Genomic DNA, 9,507 nt, shown 5'->3' with positions numbered 1-9,507 from the left:
CTAAGGGGAAGGAGATGAAGCTGCACAGGTCTGTTCCCCCCACCCCATTCAGTGAACTTCATGGCTGATTGGAGATTTGGACCTATGACTCCCTAGGCAACCCTTATTCCTGTGTATGCTGCATTTCAATCGTATAAACATTTTAATTTTTTGTATTATATATAGTTAGAAGTTTGTTTTAACATTTTTGATTGTTCGTCCTGGCCAAGCTGGTTGGAAAGGAAGCATTAAAATGTTTAAAATAAATGAATAGTTCAGCATTCCAATTACTATGTTTGTTCCCAGAATTGATGTGTCGTAAGATTCCTGGTGTTTATTTTTGCTGAAAAACATGGCTACCCCTCTGAAATTCTCCTACCTGATGTTTTGATTTTACATACTTTTCAGAAATTGACAGCTTCCTCCTTTCGAACTGACACGTGCTTGCATTGCATGGGAATGCCTACACACAGCTTCAGCTAATTTTATTCTATCCTACTTTGTGTCAAAAGGCAAGATAAAAATAAAATGCATACATAATTAAAGTAGCTTATGTGTCAATACTTGAAATTCAAGTCCCACTTCTTCAAATCATCTTTAAAGGGTCCAAATCTGAGGATCGTTTCTACTGTATATTTATGTTTACAGTTTCCCTCATTGTTCTCAGCACATGGGGTGAAACTCCTATGGCCAAAGTGTAAATCATGTGTTAGCATGACATATTGTGATATCGTATGTTCATGTTGCTATAGTGATACTGTGAAATTCTTCAGTGGCAATTGGATTCTATGGCATGTGAAAATGGTTGCAGCTCTGGCAGCATGATGTCATTGCCATGGCATTGCAGCACTGGTTCTATGGCACTTTGAGGGGGTAGATGTTACTATGGCAACCAACAGAGATGAAGCTGTGGCAATGTGAGGGGGTGGTTGCTGTAATGAAGAAAGAAGTTACTACTATAACAGCATACAATGACTGGTAATTTTGCAGTCTCTTGTGATGAAGATGCTTGATATGGACACTGCAACAGAATAACGGGAAAACTCTATGAGGATGTTCCCAAGTTTACAATGTTTGAACCTATTAGCATGACAGAGGATCATCATGATAATAGAATGCCAATGTAATATTTGTCTGATTCTCTGTTTTGCTGCTGTTGCTGCAGAATGCCCTTCTGAAGTTCAGCAGTTTCCTGAAGCTAGAATGACAGGGCACAATTGGAAATAAAGTGATAGAATGGGATGGTTGTGACCCCCTTACACACTGCCACCCAAAATAAACCTCCCTGTCATGACACACCACCTGCCTAACCTCTAATTTTCAGGCAGACAGTATTGACCCAAATCCACACTAGGTCCCCTCTCTCCTCTTCCCAGAGGCTCAACCAAATAGGCAGCCCATTCTCTATATTTACTTCCCCTCATTCAGCTACTGCCCAGGGCTATTGGAGAAAGGGAACTCAGTATCTACTTTACATATATATGCTGCCACTACTGAATTAAAGTTGGCCTATTTGTCATGATCAGAGTGTCTGAGTTTCATGTATTTGTACGTGTTTTATTTCCCCTCAGCAATAACTTCATGCCAGCCAGAGTTAAAACAGAATGAATAACTTTTATTTTTAACATGGAACATAGGAGAGAATGGGTTCAAAACTCATCGATATTGCAGTTAAACAGGAAATGATTACTACTTAACAGATTAACAGCCAGCTATCTCTCTAATGACTTTCCTTAGTAGCCTCCAAGCCTTCTCCCCCAGTAACTGCTTTTCAACAGTCATTGGCCCAGCATTCCACCAGCTCACATTGGCTATTTCTGAGGAGAGTTGGAGCTAGAACCAGTCCTGCCTGTCACAATGGTAAGCTCCAAGATATGGAAGGACTAAGGTGATAAATGATATCATAAATGGTATAAACCAGCAACAAGAAATTACAATATTATGATGCAGTGCAGGGGAGAGTCTGCCTCAATCACAGCTTTCAGTGCTTTTCTTACCAACCATTTCCCCAACCACATCCCGAAATAGCTAGAAAATACTCCTTTGCCTCCTCAAAAAAAGAAAGAAAAAAAAGAATATTCTGTAATAATTTATTCGAATAACAAAGGGTTTACTAGAAAGTTTCACATTCTTAGCCAATAGTTTTAATCATGCCTTCACAGCTCAAACTTTATTTAACTCTGTTTTAAGTTTAAACGGCTTTATAAATCTCCCACAATTAAACACATGCCACAATCTTATTTTTTTATTCATCATTATTTAGCTTGCCATCTGAGGCTAGATGGGTGGCAACCCGAGAAAGGACCTTCATGGTTGTGACACCAAAACTTTGGAACTCCCTCCTCAGGAAGATTTGTCTGTCTCTATTAGTGCCTTCTGCCAACAGATGAAGATTTTTTCATTTGGCATACTCCCAATAACTGTTATTTGCCCTCCTCCATGGTTCTATTGTTGTGTGTTTATATTATTTTAAACATTGTTTTGATGTTCAAATGTTTGCTGTCTTGGGGACCCTATAAGGGTGGAAACGTGGCATAAAATGTTTTAAATAAGATTAGTAAATAAATAAATTTACAATTTCACTGTTGACTGTGTCAACAGCCTCTACCATTCTGTTGCAGTGTTGTCTCATGCATCTGCATCATAATAAAATGCTGCAGGAATGTTCATGGTGTTACTTATATGTATTTTAAAACAAAAACAAATTAAAATTTGCTTCCAAATCTCAGATTTTATAATACTAACATGGCTAAACAAATCAGTTAAAAGTAATTAATAGGAGGGGGGAGGCAAACATTTTTACTTTTGTTATTCAGCTTAAGAAGTCTGTTGCTGAATAATTAAGGGAAAATTCTGTTATTTCTTAAAGTGCTTTCTTCTTAATGCCATTTACAGTACAATCCTAAGGAGGGAGGAGGAGCTGACTAGCCCTAACATCAATGTATCTTCCACTTACATAAACAGAAGCAGGAGTTACGTTGGTGTAACACTCTAGCAACACCCCACCAGTCTCAGGCACCAGTGCTGCTGTACCACAACCACCAGAGGGCCATAGGAGGAAATCCCTGTGCAGGCGTGGGATTAGGAGTGTGCAGCAAAAAAAGTTTGGTAAATCAGATTTTTTTTCCAGAATCTGAGGAAAGAAAAAAATAAGAATTCAGAATTCCCTGAATTCTGAACTGATTCTTTAATTCAGTCCAGGTATTTCAGAAACATTTGGCCATTGTTTTCTAAGGGAAAAATCATTCTGGGGTCTATCTGGTGGGCTGGAGGGGGGGGGGTCATTTTTCAATCAAATTCCATCAAATTTGGAGGGAACCTGGTCCTAACTATCCTCTAAAGATTACCCAGGTTTCATGAAGATTGGACCCCGGGGCCAATTTTATGGGCCCCCAAAGAAATTGCCCCCACCCATTTTCCATTATTCTCTATGGGGAAAAATATCATGGGGCTATCTGGGGGCTGGACGTGACATTTTTCAAGAACACCCAGATTTCATCGAATCAGCCAAAATTTGACATGTTAATTCAAATTCTGAATCAAACTGAACATCCCTATGTGGGAGTAGGCAGGCTGGGGTGTGTGTCAGAAATTTGTCAGCTCCCTAAGCTGCTCCAGCCTGGGAACTGTCCCCCCAACAGTGCTGGAAAGTTACGCCATGAAAAAATATAGTAGTCTATAGATGCCCAAGCAAAGGGAAGTCAACCATCCCCCATCCACGTGGCCCCACACAAATGGCCAGAAGGAACCCAGAGTGACTACAGCGGCAACCAATCCCCTCCTGTTCCATAGCAGACAAACCCCTCCACAGCACTCAATCCCCCCACCCCACATAAATCCCTGCCAGGACACCCTGGAACTCATTAGGTAAGGCACACAGCATGGGACTCTGTCTCAGAGCTTTCAGCCATGTGGACAGAGTGCATGGCACCTTGGTGGTGGGAAAAGCACAGAGTGGTCACTTAGCAATACTGGGCAAGCACTTAGCATTAACATTCCAGGGGGAGGGAAAAATCCATGTGGGGCTAACATCTCTTACTGCAGACTCCTAATGAGTACCCCATCTCCAGAGGCCCGGCTTTAAGGGGCAAGAATGCAGTAACAGGTAAGCAAAAGCTGGGAATTTGGTTGCTTCAGCCCAGCTGTCCACCTCCACCTCCAACATTTCCCTTGCACGAAGCCAGGTGCTGCCTCTACCATGCCAGCTTCCACAACTGAGGCCAACAGAATGTTGTGGGGGGTAGCCTGAGCCTGGCCCTTCAGGCACCATGGCCCATGTCATGCAATGAGGAAGATTCCCAGGAAAGTGTACCCAGGAAAGCTACCTCAGACAGGAGGGAGGCAAGGATGCTTGCAGCCTCGCACAGATATGTTAGCACACAACCTTGACTGGACCCCACCCATACAGAGGACAGGGCACAACTGTGGGTTGGGGTGGCTAGGAGTTGTCCCATTGTACTCCCTGAATAAGGCGGCCAAGGTTGCCTGGGACTCATTTCCTTGTAGGAACAGATCCCAATGGAGCAGCAGCAGCAAACCAATTTTCACACTCATAGAGCACTTCCATACTGGATGGGTGCCATTTGGGTGGTGGCAGCATCTTCCTTAGATGGGTCTACTGGCAGCTCCTGTGGCATTGCAGGTATGGCGGTGGCTGGTGCTGATGCTGTTCATCATCACTGTTCATGTGTCTATTCTCCTTCATGCAGGTTGCCATTACAGTTCCTATCACTCCACTCAGACTGCGGTTCCAGCCTGGCTTCTGAAGCATCCTGCCTCAGGCAGTTGTTCAACCTGGGAGTCTGTCTCGCTCACAAGCATGATGCTAGGGATGGCTCAGCCTGTCTCCCAATGACCCCTGGGAGCTGCTCTCACAATTTATTTGATGAGGATTTAATCCATAGAACCATGGAGAGAATGAATTTCTAGCAGCAGACTCTGAACACTGATAATTAATATCATTAATTTTCTATACTATATCAGAAATTGCTTTTCACATCCAAACAATTTGAGCTGCTGGATAAAATAACCCAAACATGTTTTTATAATCTATTTCAGCAACCGTTTTAAAAAAAAATCATTAGCAAGTACAATCAAGAATTCACTATGGTTTTTCCCAAAGAAAAGCCTCAATTGAAATTTACTGCCATAGTCCAATGAGCTACACTCCAGAGAAAGCAAGGTGGCCTCCAGTCACAACACAGCTATTGGCACACATCTAGGACCACCAAAAAGCGATCTTAAAAAAACTAGATTAAAACCGCTCTGTATGACAGTCTTCTTCAAAGCAATGGATGCTCTCCCTCAGAAGTTTCACACAGATATTAAAAAGCATTAGAGAAAGTATAGAACACTGAGGAGTGATGCTATCTATTACTCCTAAAACATTCCTATCCCATACCTCCCCTAGCATCAACAGAATTCCTGCTTTGGGACACAAAATTCCACAGAACATTCTGGAATTCAACAGGATCTTTGGGATAGACCATTTTAATTGGTTCATCACCTCCTGCAGAGAGGAGGCATCACAATCACCTATGCTCTTAATAGACAGTTTCTGACCATGGCACATGTTGGATACCTATCCCCTTTAACAGGCCACCAATTTCTTGCTTGGTACAAAAGGTCATATTCAGCACATACCACTTTTTGTGTTAAGCATGTTTCTTAAGGCACCAATATTCTAATCAGAAAGAAACTATCCTATAATGAGCAATTAAAATGAGAATTTGTTCTCAGCAAGGGAAAGATTGAACAAGTGATAATCTTTAAGGAATAGATGGAAGAAAATGAACAGAAAATAATATGCCTACTGACAGCTTTTTCTAGTAGTGAATAACAGTTTTGACTTGGCAGCATGCATCTGGTGGAAATATCAGCTGGATACTTGATGCACATGTCAATGGTATACGATATTCAGAGGTGCATTGTAACAGGAAAATGTAAATGCCATATTGAGTGATTCATACACAGCAGCACTGTATCATAAGTAGTATTTTTATAAGCATTTTTCCAGCAATGTTAAAGGTAAAGGTAGTCCCCTATGCAAGCACCGAGTCATTACTGACCCATGTGGGGGACGTCACATCACAACGTTTTCTTGGCAGACTTTTTGTTATGGGGTGGTTTGCCATTGCCTTCCCCAGTCATCTACACTCTACCCCCAGGAAACTGGGTACTCATTTTACCGACCTAGGAAGGATGGGAGGCTGAGTCAACCTTGAGGCGGCTACCTGAACCCAGCTAAAGCCAGGATCGAACTCAGGTCGTGAGCAGAGCTTGGGCTGCAGTACTGCAGCTTACCACTCTGCAATATGGGGCTCTTATGCCAACAATGTTACATTAAAATAAAGTATATTTAATTGTGCCAATCTATGCAATTAACAGGGGAATGAGTGGCCAAAGGAGTATTTTTTATAAATTGTTATTTGCAAACTTTATCATGATGTCAAAGTAATACGTTAATTCTGATGTAATAATCTTTTATATAGTTGAGTAACTATATAAAAAACTATATATATATGGCCATCCAGTGGAATAAAATACCCAAGACCCATTCAGGAAACATTTAACTGCAACAGAGATTAGCTAATAGGAAAGCTTGTAAGATAAGTCACCTTTCTTTAAAAGGACTGCTGGAAAAACTCAAAGTACATGACATTAAATCCACTGTCCCTCTGGGATACTTGTCTTTAATGTAATATAGAATTATAGTTAATTGCTGTTACTCTGTGTCTTGTTATAAAATGACTATAAAATCAAAATACGCCATTTTTTAAAAATACATGAGATTGAGCGCCTGTGTTGCTTCCTTTCTCCCATTAGCAGTGAAATGCTAAGCAGAATTACTCCAGTCTAAGCCCACTGAAATCAATGGGCTTCTTAGACTGGAGTAACTCTGCTTAGGATTTCACTGTAAGAGTTGTGGAGCAGGCAGGCAATTCACACAGTCTCTTCTGGGGTCCTATCAGAATAAAAAGGTGGTATATGTAACTGGATTAGGAACAGTAGAAACTACACAGGCTGGAAGGAGCTGGAAGGGCAGCAAGACTTAGTAGGAAGCAAAGTTTACCTCTTTAGGATTTGGACCTCAAGCCTGAAACAGGCTAAAAAATATTGGCAGTTATGGAAGGCTGGCTGTATTTCCAAAGGTGAAGGAGTTCTCAAGGTAGAACCAACAGAGCGGCTGGAGGTTTTGCATAATTGGGGCTCTAGTACAAGGGAGTGTTTACCAAGGGATTCAAATGCACCTTCCCCCTCTCAGACAGGGTAGGAAATAAGCCATTTTAAACAGAGCCTAATTCATACACTGACAGCATTGTCTTGAATGGTCCTGTCTGCAGCAGAAGACGAAAGCGCAGGCTTTTCTCAGGTAGGAAGCTCAGGGACTGGTCTATAGTCTACAAGGATTGCGCCCCCTTTGTCACCACCCGCCACTAATCCCCAAGAGGCTGCAAAACAGGCACAGGCAGCAGAATCTCGACCGCTCAGCCAAGCGAAAATAGACGTCGGTGTTCCCAACAAACGACCATTGGCTCCCTTGTTCTGACGGCAGCGGGACGCGCAGGAGAGGCTCGGCGCAGCAGCCAAGGCCGTATCCGGGTCCCACCCGGCCTGAGCAGTCGCTTACGCAACCATCTACGGGAGCAAAACAGACGGCAAGGAAAGAGCGCACGCGATTCCCCGCACTCCGGCTGCCCCCCCCCCCCGCTTAAGCGGGAGGGAGCAACGAAATCCCCATTCCGACGAGTTCACTGCTCAGCCGAAGGTGGAGATTGGCTCGGCCAGTGGAGGGAGGACTGTGGCGGGCTCTCACTTGTTGGCTATTGGGTGGCCGCTCGGTAGATCTGCTCTGTGATTGGCCAGAGGGCGGGCCGGGCGTTGGTGCGGGGGGAGAAGCCATTGGCTGGAAAGTAGGTTAGTGGTGCGACGTTCAGTGGCAAGCCAGGCGGAAAGTAGGTCAGGTACAGGGGCTGCTTGCGCCGGGCGTTACTTTCATCGTTCTACGGCGTACCGCTGTGGGGGCTGCTTGCTATCAGCCCCCCTCCTGCCCCTCCGGACGCGGTGAGAGATTGGGGGTGGTGGAGGAATCCGTCGCAGGGTTCGAGGAAGGAAGAAGGGCGGCGGCGCGGGAGGGAAAGAGGGAGGGATGGTGGAGGAGATTCCTGTTTAATGATCGAGTGCGGGGAAGGGGATTCCTGGTGGGGAGGTGGATGTTCTCGGGGAGCTTGGGGGAAGCGGAGAGAGAATCGGACCCTGTCTGGTTTTAAAGGGGGTTCATTTCCTTTTGGGCTGTGTGTTGGCTGAGATTTGGTTATCCACAAACGGGTGGCGAGTGCTCAGGTGTATGACAGATATAGACATTGTGTGTCTTTACACCCACGCATCATAAATAACACACGCATATGCGAACCTGAGAGACTTTTCCTCTCTGTGTTTCACTCAGGGGAGGTAAGGAGACCTAAGGAGGGAGAAGTGTATGGATATGGATATGCATATGGTATAGTACATGCATACTCCCTTCTTTTGTTTCCAGGTTATATTGGAACATTTTGCTCCTGAAAGATAAGGAAATCAAATGAGTTTCACTTAGGAAAAGATAAGGAAATTGAATAAAAAAATTTTCCTCATGACCAGAGAGCACAGAGCACAGTTTAGTATACTTGATCAAGGTTGTCCTTAAAACAACAACATGGATTTAATAAAATTTCTGTGGCATTTGATCAGAATTCATTTCAACCTAAGCACTATCCAAAACGCTATGGAATTCACATTGCAAACCTGTAGTTCTTTCTTAAGCTTGGAAATAAAGTTTCTGGCAATTCATCATTTAGGAAGGCCACAGTAGTTTGAACAGTAGTTTAACTTTTTTGTTTGTTAACATCTTCATGATGGCTCCTAGAACACATATTCTGCATATAATTTAATTGTAACTCATGAAAGCCTAGTAAGAATTCAGAAAATCAAAAGATGAATGAGTGGAGTTGCCTTTTAAAATGAAAATACTTAACTTGGTTCCATTTGTCGGATTCCAGTGGCTTAATTTCTTGATGGGAAATGATGTATACTTTTTGAATGTGTTCTTTTCTGAATTCATAGGTTAAAATCATTTGCCATGCTCATAAATATGCAGTAGATACTGTGATTGTTTATTGAAGAAAGCATTTATTAATGCATTTTCTTGTACATCATTGAGAGATTATCCAACAAACATTTAAAAGCCTTGTTATTCTTTGGCCCATTTAACCAGTGCCCATGTTGTATTTGTATCTTTTAATGCTTGGCATACTCTGTGGCCAGTTCCTGGAGAATGATCCAGCCTCATATTAAATAACGTATGAATAGGTTTTTAAAAGTTTTAAAAACTAGATTGTTTGAAAGATTTCATTAATATATTTCTTTTGCAAAAATGTCCGGTAAATAAATGTATTGCTGATGGACAGGTTGTAGTAGTTATTGTGCAGCTTCCCGTTCAGTGCTGCCTAAATGATTATACATGTTAACCTATTGACTGCAAATCAAACTGTG

The 9,507-nt window shown here is 42.6% G+C and overlaps 1 protein-coding gene across 4 annotated transcripts in view; it reads left to right on the top strand.

The window, feature by feature from the left end:
* The first annotated feature begins 7,929 nt into the window (after positions 1–7,929).
* Positions 7,930–9,507, top strand: part of BMAL1 (basic helix-loop-helix ARNT like 1) — a 94,741-nt gene continuing 93,163 nt past the window's right edge. For all 4 annotated transcript variants that reach the window (XM_054971483.1, XM_054971482.1, XM_054971485.1 and 1 more), the window contains exon 1: positions 7,930–8,043. The gene's annotated coding sequence lies outside the window, so the exon portion shown is untranslated. The remainder of the gene's footprint in view (positions 8,044–9,507) is intronic.

This window comes from Eublepharis macularius, chromosome 2 (genome assembly GCF_028583425.1).
Source record: "Eublepharis macularius isolate TG4126 chromosome 2, MPM_Emac_v1.0, whole genome shotgun sequence".
Lineage (NCBI taxonomy): Eukaryota > Metazoa > Chordata > Lepidosauria > Squamata > Eublepharidae > Eublepharis > Eublepharis macularius.
Note: the sequence above shows the minus strand (reverse complement) of the source record. Positions and strands in the feature narration are given on the sequence as shown.